The following is a 12,770-nucleotide window of genomic DNA, read 5'->3' as shown; positions in this document are numbered from 1 at the left end:
TTGTTGTCTTCAGTGTTTGAGTGTAATGGCTAATACAGATTATGTGCTGTTTTGCCTTTGTCAGGACCTTATTTTATAACTATCCTCATATACACCTGTGCATCAAACATGTTCCTTTGGACATTATTTGTGTGTGTGTGTGTGTGTGTGTGTGTGTGTGTGTGTGTGTGTGTGTGTGTGTGTGTGTGTGTGTGTGTGTGTGTGTGTGTGTTTACAGAGTAAATTCACTAGCATTAAAATAATTCTTGTAAAGTTAAATTAGAATTACTAAGAGCAGAGACATGCAGAGTGGCTGGTGACTGGCCCAGATGCTTTATTTTAGACAATTCTATTAGAGTTTTAGGAAAAAAAAAAAAAAAAATATATATATATATATATATATATATATATATATATATATATATATATATATATATATATATATATATATATATAATTTGTTTTTTTGTTTTTGTTTTGTTTTTCTCCATAAACTGAATTAAACTTAACACTAGTTAATGGAAAAAAAGTGTTTGCAGTATGTGGGCTAATTCAATAAATATCAATGCATAATAATAGATAATACTTCATAAAACTGGAAAATAAAAATGGCAGAACCTCTGAATTCACACAGAGATGTATTAAAACTTGTAAAGCAACACAAGCTAGCACTGTTTTGTGTGCAGTATGTGAAGTAATCCTGCCCTGAAGAGTGCATATTCTGTTTTTGAGCCATTGTCCACCAAAATGGTTCTGTATGGCTCTGCTTCAAAGCCAATTTAATTGTGCTGGTAATTAAATGCTCTTGGTTTTACTCTATAACTTCTCTGTCAGTGTTATTAAGTTGTTTGAGAATCTGTAATCCTCTTTATTCCACATGATTTTGTTCTGTTGTGTCCTTGAATATTGCCTTTATCCACTGTTTTCACCATCAAATGATGTGCAATGCTAACGTAAATATGTCAGTTTATTTCCCCGATGATTTTGTTAAATTATAATGATCATTCTATGGAAATATTATGCCTTCACCCTGTCTAATAGATATATGTCAAGTTTTGCATAACTTGCATTTTTCTTTTCTTAAATTTTACCAAATTACTCACCTGAGTGATGAAAACATGAGCACCATTGACTTAAACCCTTATTTAGATTTTCCCAGTATAATATTAACATAATGACACAATATCTGTCACACTAAGTGAAGGCAACACCAACTCCTAAAAGATCATTATTTTTACACTGCTATACAAAGGCAACACACAGCAACAGAATTATGACTAAAATTGGGTCTAATAGACTGACAGAACAGATGGCTTAACTGTACTAAAATTTTTGTTTTGAGAAAAATAATTGTTTGAATTTATATAAAATCAAATTAAATAACAATACAAATTAAGGCTTTTTTATTTTATTTTTATTTTTTTTGTCCTGTAGTTACTGTATTGTGCCTTTGAATGGGATTATGAGATCATATATTTAAGTGAAGATATCAGGCCGAGAATGCTCACAGGTCATCAAGAGACTGAACATGTATAAATGTCCAGCTTGGAAGAGCTGCATAGAACATATTGTAGTCCATCTGATGCTGTAGGGCATCTGTTACCAACCTGTTTCATGCTTACTTCAGGATCAGAGATTTCCTTTTTTAGTTATCCCAAATGTATTCTCTATCACTGTGTTGTATTTCATTAGTAACGTCAAAGACTGCTCATCATATAATCTAAACCTGAATCTGGCCTTCCTGTATCCAGTTTACCATCTTGCATCAGTCAGTATTTCCCAGATATACCTCTTTTTTTTTAAACGACTGGTTCCCCATGAGCAAGTCAATTTAATTCCCTCATGTCATAAGTCACATGCCTGATCCTCATCTCATCTGTCTAAATCCTCTGTTGTTCTTATACAGATTGTACGATTTATTTGAATGTAGCCTGTCCTCTTTGAGGTTTCACTGTGCTTTAATTATTATTTCTGTTGTGCAGTCACTTTTGTTTATCATGTTTAGAATATTTTAATCACTGTTCAACACAGATGAATGCTCTCCTCCTCTGGAATGGTTGCAACTTGAACCTGCAGTTTACAGAGTTTCAACATAGCAACGAAACAGACAGACATACAGTATATAGAAATAACAGTGATTATTATAGTGTCATATTGTCATACAATAGATGCTTTAGTTCAGCAATTCTCTTTATTTTTTTAATTTTTTTTACACAAAGACTTTAATATTTATAAATCAGTTTCACTGGTCATAACCTTTTTTAAAGGTAAGATGAAAATACTACATTTATTAAAGATATGTTCTAAGGGAAAATAAATAGAGATATAAACTATTACAAAACTGCTGTCTGGTTTTATAAGTCTATATAATGCAAACTGCTTATCATAAAGGAAAACATGCAAATGTGTAATGTAATATCACACATTTGGTTTGTAGAATCAACTCATTAAGGATTAAAAGTGCAGTGCAGTGATTTTCCTTATTCACAGTTGCTGAACATAACAAGTTCAAAATTTCAGACTGTTCCATGAGAGCTAAAATAAATGACTTAGCAGTCACATATATGGAAATTACAAAATAAAAGACGATAAAAAGAATTCAAACAAACTCTAAACTTTATTAAAAATCTGGCTCATGACATCAGAATAGTTCAAGGGTTAGATGTGATACAGAGGTTCAGATACAGAATGCTCCAGTGGATGTGAAAGCACAGATTACACACAGCATTATACAGTATGATTTAGTTATATAATGTTTAATTACAAAGCATTATGATAACATAAAACTATGTTTATTTTATTTTACCTCACAAAACTTAAGGGCTGTTTACACAACATCGTTTTCAACAAAAAAATGCAAATGCATCGGTTTCAACCTTTTATGCATTTTGGCCATTCATTTACACGACAACAGCGTTTTGGGTGCCTGAAAACGCAAACTTTTGAAAACGGGTTTCAAGAGCAAGTTTTTAAAAACAGTCTCTGTGTAAACAACAAAAATCTCTGGAGACGATGACGTCATGCACATGCTTATTACGTCTTCAGTCTATACTAGTCTATATATCTATATATGTTTCATCGCCATCTAAGGGCCTGGCAGAAGAATACAGCGTTTTTAGTTGTTTTTGCGGATCCGTGTGAATGGGGATCATTTTGTTTCGTCTGTACGCAGAAAACTCAAAGGAAAATCTTCTCTTTTTTAAGCATAACGTTGTTTTGTAAACTCTTTTTTGAAGATAAAAGTCAACTATCCAAAGCCATTCAGTCAGTTAAACAGTTTTCATGTGCTTTTAGGGGCTGTTTACACGACACCATTTCCAACGTAAAACGTTTTGGCAGTTTGAAAACACAAACTTTCGACACCGGGTTTCAAAGTGCAAGTTTTTGAAAACATCTCCGTGTAAACAACAAAAACGCGAATATCTGAAGACGATGACATCATGCACATGCGTAGTTTTGATAATGGTGATGTCTGAATGCGGAAAACTGAAAGGAAAAACTTCTCCGTTTTAAGCATATCGTTGTTGTGTAAACATACCGTAAGACCATAAGCTTAATAAAGCAGTGAATTCCAAACAGAACAGATGGTGGACTTAAAGTGCAAAATTTTCACAAAACACTTTTCGGTTTCACTTTATTTTGATGGTCTTTTTAACCTCCTAAGACCTGAGCTTTGGTTTAGCTTGCATTTTAGATTTCTCCTAGCTATTTGGGGTTAGGAGGAACAGATAAATATAATAACCAGATATTATATTTGAACATGAAGCTCTTTTTGAAAAAAATGATGTCCACATATGTGGTCTCTTGCCTGTATCAACAGAAAACAATCAAGACACCATTGTGTAACAAAGTAGGCTACAATCCTCTTTTATTTACAGCATGAGCACAGTGCCTGAATATTTTTCATTGTTACTTTCTGAACATGGATATGGAAAAACAAAATTTATAAGAAACAAGCTACCATATCCAAAAAACCTTGACAATTTGCTTATGTTTTGTTTTTGCTTTTTTGTAACACTCCAACACTTCAACTACTCCAAACTAATAATGTCCTTTTTGTCTGTGGGAACAGCCCGGTCTCACCCCAAAACGTCATGTACTGACGGGTCTTGACCATACGGCAACATACGACGAAAAGAGTACCCCTAAAACGTCCATATGAGACGAAGACATAAGCGCACCAGCAGCGCCTCCTAGCGGTACCCTAACGCATACCTAAACCTACCCATAACCCGAATAGTCACATATGGACGTTTTAGGGGTACCCTTTTCGTCGTATGTTGCCGTATGGTCAAGACCCGTCAGTACGTGACGTTTTGGGGTGAGACTGTGTTAGTGGGAACAGCTGATCGCACTTAATTTATTAATATTACACTTTTATTTAAAGCTCACTTTAAAACACCATCGAGTGTTTGTATCATATTCCGGTCGCGGTTTAAAATGGTTTCAAGTCATAAAAAGATTTTGAAATATGTTATATTTAGCATTTTAGATGAAGCTATGGGCTATCCTTACCTAGCATATGCATTCTGTAAACATTCTTTATTCATATGAAAACCCCAAATCGCACGAAAATCACACACAAAACACATATACTTCAATCGTGCATTTATTATCTTCTTGTTTCAGGTGAAGAGATGTCACTTTCGCTTTGTTATCACGGATGTCCAGAATGAGGAAGTGTATACAGGATGCGTCAAAGAGGTCACGTTGAACCACGTGAGATGATTGACAGCTGTACAGCAAATGATAATCCTCTGAGGTCAAATCTGACGCAAATCAGGAAGAGGAGATACACATCTAGCTCCGTTAGCTGTTTGAACACTTCAGATCGCATAATTCAGTGGAAAATGAATAGAATTATTATTCTGTATGACGAAAATATTTTACTAACATGTGATAATTAATCATTATTTCTCCAAATGCGCACTATTGGACTAATAATCCTGGCGGATGCTGTTTATTATATGTATTTGAGCACAAATAAACCGGAGAAGACGAGAATGAATGTTGTGTGAGTGATGATTTCTATTCAAAATAACGATCGTTACAGATTAATTATTTTGCACTCCTGGCATAAATTAAGAAATTAATGAAATTAAGAAATGAATCACTGCAAACCAGTTAAATCATAAACAATGGTCAAATATCGAAGCTGGAGTCTTAAACCTTCCTTATGATGCTGAGTTTGTCCAGATCAAGTAAGAGTGTGATGTTTTGAGGAGTAATGAATTTTGAACAACAATAATCCGGGATCACCAGTGATCCCTGACGGGCAAGGGGTTTTTAACCGCTGTGAAAGACTGTGTAACAGTTACATTCGGTTTGCAATCACAAGAAAACCTTACATGTTACACATCGGACTCGAGTTTTCCCAGAACAGCCTGTCGCTCTGCAGAGCGCTGCATTCTTTAGGTTGACCACCTCTGCGGACTGAGATGTGGGCCACTTCCTTCACAGGGCGCTTTTTCTCTGGCTCTGAATGGTCCGTGTTGTCTTTCTGTTCTGAGAGGTACAGTACATGTCTTTCTGTGCATTGTTATGCTGGGCCAAGAATGTCTTAGCCACTTCCATTTGGAATTCAAGAAATTGCATGATGTCCTTTCTTGGTGTGCCTAGTCCAGTGTGGTCCAGCCTTCTCTGTCCTGCTCAGTATCCTCCTCAGGTTCAAACTGGGCTAGGTTTGGGGTCAATTGAGCAGCCCTCCAGCGCACTTCTCGTCCTTGCTTGGGTTGTCCATGAAAGCTTGGTCCTGGTGTTGGCTCTTCATGGTCATCGTTAGAGTCATCAGACTCAACCCGCTGAGTCCAACATCTGGGAGTGTGCAAAATGGCAATGCTAGGGTCTGAACGATAACCTTAAGTTTCACCACGGAGACGTTTACGTCCCCGGCTGGCCTCAGTGGACTGTGGACTGGGGTCTTCATCCCCACTACTCTCTTCCTCACAGCTGCTTGGCTTCTGTTGTGGAGGATGGTAATCAACATCATCAATCATCAATGTCAGACAAGTCCTCCACCTTTGAGTTGTCCCCAGCAATTGGCTCGAGTACTAATTCCAGTACCTTAGACAGAGGAATAAGCTCTTGAAATGATATCATGAGAAAAATAAAATAAAAATCAATCAAATCAAGTTATTTATCACACTTGCAATGTCAATGTATACTGTTGTAAACTATTGTAAATGTATGTTTTCTAACAAATTCTTCCCAAACTATGTTTTCACAGCACATTTTTTTTACTAAAATTTTTACATTTTACAAGTCCCATTGTCCACATATGTGGACCTCAAGTTTAGCGGCATAGTAAATCTTTACTGTTACAAAAATGTGTCAAATTTGCATGCCATATGAATCATACAACACTATTATGCATAACTTAACAAGAATCAACAATGAAATTGTATTAGATTTTTTACCTTGTGGACGTTTTGGTCTGGTATGGCTGCCTGACTTTTCAGATGTGTGCTCCATCTTGAAATTTCTATGTAAAGTGTTTTTCTCTTCTGACACCACCAGATGGTAGTGTAACTGTCCATATTAGTGTACATCAGGTTTCAGTTACACATAATTAAGTATTATGGTGCACACAACCAAAAAAGTGATGTCAACGTATGTGGACGCCAGGTTAAAGGGGTCATCGGATGCCCATTTTCCACAAGTTGGTATAATTTTTTAGAGTCTTCGTGTAAAGTTTGTAACACACTTTGGTTAAAATTCCTCAATGGTTGTGTAAAACAACACACTTTTTACCTCTGTTCACAGCGACCAATTTCGGTGCATGCCTCTTAAATTGATAATGAGCAACTGCTCACCCCACCCCTCTCTTCCATGGGGCCGTTGTCGTGTAAACATACCCTAAGACCACATAAGCTTAAAGGATAATTCCGGTATTTAGCACTTTGAGTCTCTTTTCTGGTTTGTTATGGATGAACTAGAATTTTGACGATGGGTCCTGTCTCGACTTTTTGACTCGTTTAGAATCGCCTTTGACCGCTTCAGAGTGGCTGGCTACGGGCATGCACGAACATGTCCTTAAAACAACCCTTAACGTTCGTTTTCAAAACTGTGCAACTCACAGAGTGGTTAGTGGTGTTCGTTTTAAACTGCCCCAGAGTCTAGTAAAGCCTTAGTGGTGATCGTTTCAGACTGACAGGCTAATTTAACTGGTAATTCAATGCAAGTATTGGTTTGGATGGCAGAAATCAGCAAACTCACCCTGCGGTTGTATGTCTGAGGGGGTCGTGTCAGGCAGTCAGGTCTCAGATGTCCTGATTGGCCACATAGGCAGAGACGGTTTATGATGCAGTGTTCACATTCCTCTGTGGAAAGATGAGTTCGCCCAATTTACATGGGTTCAGTGTTGTCACTAGGTTGATACATTTGGCTGAAAGAGCATGTAGGTCGGTTAGGTCTCCGAGAGCGAATAAGGTTGTCGAGGCGAATGGCGAGGTCAAGGAATTGATCCAGGGTTTGTCTTCATTACGACATGCTAGTTCTGACTGCAAATCAGCATTTAATCCCTGGTGGAATAGCAGTTTTAATTTATCCTCCACCCACACAGTTTGTACAGGGAGATCACAAAACGTCAGAGCGAATTCGGCTGCAGTATATCTTCCCTGACGAAGTGCAAGCAGTTGTTCCCCAGCATTCCTTACTCCTTCAGCATGTTCGAACATCTCTCTTAAACGTTGAATAAAGTTAGTGTAAGTGGTACGATCTAGTCCTTAGTTGCAGAAGTCAGTTGTAGTTCTTGTGTTTCTGCTCGTCTCTTTTTCTGTTCTCTTGTTTCCTTCAGTGAATCTGCTTGTTAACAGGCTTATTAAGGCTGAGATGACTCCATAATATACACAGATTTTGTGGCTCAGATTTTGCCCTTAGACTTTTACGTACACACGGCAAACTTAGAACTGCCTTATTGTAGTATTTATTGCCTCCGAATGTTGTTTTAGAATGTTGCAAGTTGTGTAATCTAATTCCAGTGAGGAAAACAAAGTCATGTCTATTCTCAGAACAAACATAAAACAAACACAACAGAACAACTAAATATAAAGGCTATTCACAAGCACGTTTAAACTAAAGAATTTATACTTTCATTAATTTGATATGCTACTCCACATAGGAAAAACAGACATGCCAACTAGTTACTGACCAGATGCAGACACAACACTAAACTGACTGATAGCGTCTTGGTCTGGAGTGAGGTTTATGTAATGTCACGATATAATAAGATAATCCATGCACTAAAAATGTATCCTGCTCATTTTACGGCTTTAAAATAGTTTAGAAAATTTGAAAAACATTTGTTGCAGAATGCTGAACACATTTACAATTTATTATTTATTATTAATTCAGTGTATATAGAGGTTTATGTTTGGATGAATATTTACATGAGCCGCAGCTGCCCTAAAATGTGCTCCTCCAAATGGAAAACAGAAAATGTGTTGTTATTCATTTTTTCTCCACTAGATGCCAGCAAATTTCTTTAACGGAAGAGGAGCACAAGAAAAATACTTGCTGTTCACAGACAATGGCTCAGATATTTTCTTTAGCCAAGAGTCAGTAAAATCCAGAGACCTGGTAATTTTGAAGAAGCAACAAAGATTGGTAATTTAAAACCCAATGATCTAATTTGCATGTCTTTTTAAGTATTATTAATTATGACTCTGACTATAAGTAATACTTAAAAGAAGTTAAACGCGTGTGGGGAGAAAAAGCAAATTGTAGCGGGGTGGGAAGCAGGACCCCCAATACAAACAAATACAAAAAGAAGAAGTTACTGCCCTGTCATGCTGTGATTTTTTTTTTCTCATTAATTTTAATTAGTTATTCATTACTGATTAGCTATTAGCCTGAAATGTCATGGTCATGTGGGCCACTCACAGTTTTGAAGCCTTTACAGAATGGACTGACACTCTTCTTCATATTTATATGCAAAAATGATTAAGTCAGAAAACACTGTAGCCTACTTAATCATCACCATGATGAGATGTATGTAGACTGAATGTAGACAAATCGGATTTTGGAAAAATGGAACATTGTGGCACATGTAGGGAGATTTACAAAGTTAATGATAAACATTTACTTTTAAGCAAACTTTTTACATTTACTTTTAAACAAATTGCATCAATCAGTCAAATTTCATACATTAGATAAAAGCTGTTGAGTAAACATTTGCTGAGACAGGTGTGTAAATTATGGTAAATTATTCTCACTCTTGAGAACACCTGTAGAACAAATGTTAGCGTTGCATAGCATCATTTACCTTCTGCAATTTGTTTGGAAGGAGATGTCCTAAATGACAATCATACACCTGAAAAGCTAACAGTAGCCTTAGGGACTTTGGGTAGCATTGACATTCTTTATACATCCTCTTCCAGATGCCAGGCAATAAAAATGGTACATAGAAGAGCCCTCAAGGTTATCTAAAAAATTAATGACTTAGTGGCTAAAAGTAATGTGGGTCCCATTAAAGAATCAAACAGTTCAGGACCCAGCTGGGTTCATATTATTTTTAATGAAAACTATAAATATTAAATATGATTTGTAAAGTGTCCATTTCCCAGAGTGGTAATTATCTTTTATCACTGAATTGCTGCAGTGAAAGAATAATGATATATTTGTAAAAAAAAGAATAGATATCTGCACACTAAAATTACAACACCAGAAAGTATGTTAATAAAACAGCATATTTTGACCAGTCAGATCTTCATTAAGCACCTGAAGACCTGGTCAAAATATGCTGTTTTATTAACAAACTTTCTGGTGCACTTTTTTATTAATAAACTTTATGGAGCTGCAACATCAATACGACCGAAAGAGCAGTTTACTATTAGCGATTAAAGGGGCAGGGGCTCAATCCAGAAATGTTCAAATGAGTGGGCCTTCATAAAAACTGGGTGGGCAAATGAAAACTCCAAATTAGCAACACAAAAAATACAATGCAGCAAATAACAAAACAACCTATAAACATCTATGAGACAGTATAAACATTATATGAAGTACTAATTTTTTTTTTTTATTATTATTATTTTTTTTTTACGTGTTGACTATTCACCTTATTCCGCCCCGCCCACTTTTAATACTTCGCGCTTCCGCATTTTGTCATCCGACTTCCGCTAAACTGGCACGGCACATCCGGTAGCTAGTAGAAGATTGTTTATAGTTAGCCAAAACTTTAGCAAAATGACAAATAACGTTACCGAAAATGTTTTAAATTGGGAGCACGGAGAAAACTTCGTACGACGATCAGTTGGTCTCACATTGTCTCATCCATCGTCATTAGCCGCGTTTCCATTACAGATTTGCGCAAATGTTTTGCGCTATTATCTAAATATCGATAAAAAACTATAGCGAAATGACGGCGTTTCCATTAACCGATGTTATGCGACTAAAACGTCCTTTTTTCTCTCGCGATAAGTCATTCCAAAAATCACGGCAACTGACGTTGGTTTATAAAATATCACAGCCAACGCATTAGACATTATTATTATTAATGGAAGGAGACGTGGCGTGTTATCCAAGCATAAATGACAGGGAAAGACCCTTATAATGCGAACGACACATGGAGTTTCTGGGTGTTTCGCCCTCATTTCTGCTCCGAGGTTTTGATTGTGGCAATTTCTTTGAGATTTAGAATCCAGTATTCCTATAGTCTAATTATTATTATTTTTTAATGAATTTAATAAAGAACTCTGTCTCGTATTCTGTCCAAACGATCCATTTGTGTCCATTCGTTTTTCCTTTTTTAACCCGTAATTGAAAAACGAAAAATGAACGGTTGTTGTCTTTTTAAAACGCAAAGTTGAACACCAAAATTTTAATTTGAACTGGCTACACCAGCTGCTGCGCAAAAAAAGTAAATATCGAAGGATTTTCAGATTTTTGTTTATGACTTTTTGCCCCTTTATTAAACATTTAAAATAGTCACAAATTAATATGGAAAACATCTCGATTTTACTGGTTTTCTAAGGCCAAATTAGAACCTGGAATTGATGTTTTCCCGCAGTGCTGAATGAGAAGAGCCATTAATATTATTAATAAACTATTGTTTTGGCTAAAATCACATCTCCATCTCCGCTGTTAAGCAGATGCGCTTTTAGAGAGAAATGCACCTTTCATACGAATTACAAAATCAGAAGGTATTAGCTTTCGATTCGAATTTGTTCGTTTTAAAGTGGACATTTCAAGCTTTAGCCTATATTTTGTTTCAGTTCTCGCGCTCCAGTTTACGGAGATCATGAAAGTGCGTCTGATTGTTTTCTTTTACTTTACAAAAGCACAACGTTTTATTTTGTTATTGTGAGTTTACACAAATAAAAGTAGTTGAGAATAATGTATTATTATTTTCTGTATGGCCAGAAATGATAATTTTTAAGTTGTTTCCACTGTTGATAGGAAAATGCAAGTGTTCATGTAGTACCCTCACCGCCTGATGAGGGGAGATATATGTATAAATTAATACAGGACACGGAGCTGCTGCTGCTTCACTTATCAGAGTCTGTATTGTTTTTTTATACAATGTAAAACAGTTCAATCACTCTTATGTCAATCAATGACAGTGCCTCACTTCAAGAGTAGTAATCACAAAATATAGAACAGAATTACATATACAGTACATACAGTATTTTCCCTTAACTGCTGTGTCTACATATTAAGCATTATGTACTGAAATATTCACTGATAACATTTATGACATTTTCCATGTGAATAAATCCTAAAAAACGTGTTCATGTTTGCCAGAATTATTCTTTCTGATACACTTTTTAGTACAGACACTCATTTTCAGTTATTTGGCACTTACAACTTACTCATTGTATTATTTCACCAAAACACATGTTATTTGTGGACTTTACTCTAATATTGCGTATTTTCTCTGAGACCGCATGGTCTCCATCACTAGCATGAAAATGTGTAACTAGCACGCGTGACGCAGCACACAGACATGACTTGAAGCGAACTTTTACATGTCCGTCATAACAGTAAACTTAAACACTTTAAACAACGTAGTTAACATTTCTTAAACTCTTACATGTCAAAAAACATACTCTCATTGCTTTTATGTAATTCATACCTGATGAGGGGAGATATATGTATAAATTAATACAGGACACGGAGCTGCTGCTGCTTCACTTATCAGAGTCTGTATTGTTTGAGCAGCGCGCGCGTGCCCCACCCCCTCCCCAAGCAGGCGAACACTCCCAAAAGGTGAAAGCAATCAAATCATAGAACGATTGAGCAGGGAACATTAATCAATGAAATAAACACATTTAAGGAATAAATTCTCTTGTCATCCATCTATCTTACATATAACATATTTACTACTATTTACTTATTTATTTACAAATGCTTATATACTTTTGTAACCACCACATTCTCCCCCTCAAAATAAGATGTCGTCCCGACATCAATGTTTAAGTAATCAGTTAGGCTACAGCAATGCTCAATTTACAATATTTAACTCCACCCAGCAGTTGTTTTACGTAACATCAGATTTCACAACACTGTTACCAACATTTTCTTGCCCAACATTCTTTTTTTTTTTTTCACAAGCAATCATTTGACAATACAAGAGTCCATATTACTTAATAGTCCAGAGGCACTTGTTCGTAAAAGTCCCATGGTTTAGTGTCAAAAAAGAAAGTTCTTTTAAAACCACAGAGTCTCTTTTAGGGAGGAAAAAACAGTCCATTAATTTGCCCCGGCAAAAATGGCAGAAAGTCCTTAAAGCAAGAAAAAAAAAGATTCAGAAAGTGTCAACAAGAAAGTCTCAAAGTGACTCAAAGTGTCCACAG

Source organism: Squalius cephalus (assembly GCF_949319135.1).
Source record: "Squalius cephalus genome assembly, chromosome: 2".
In the NCBI taxonomy this organism is placed as follows: Eukaryota; Metazoa; Chordata; class Actinopteri; order Cypriniformes; family Leuciscidae; genus Squalius; species Squalius cephalus.
The sequence above is the reverse complement of the archived record's forward strand: the minus strand, read 5'-3'. Positions refer to the sequence as shown.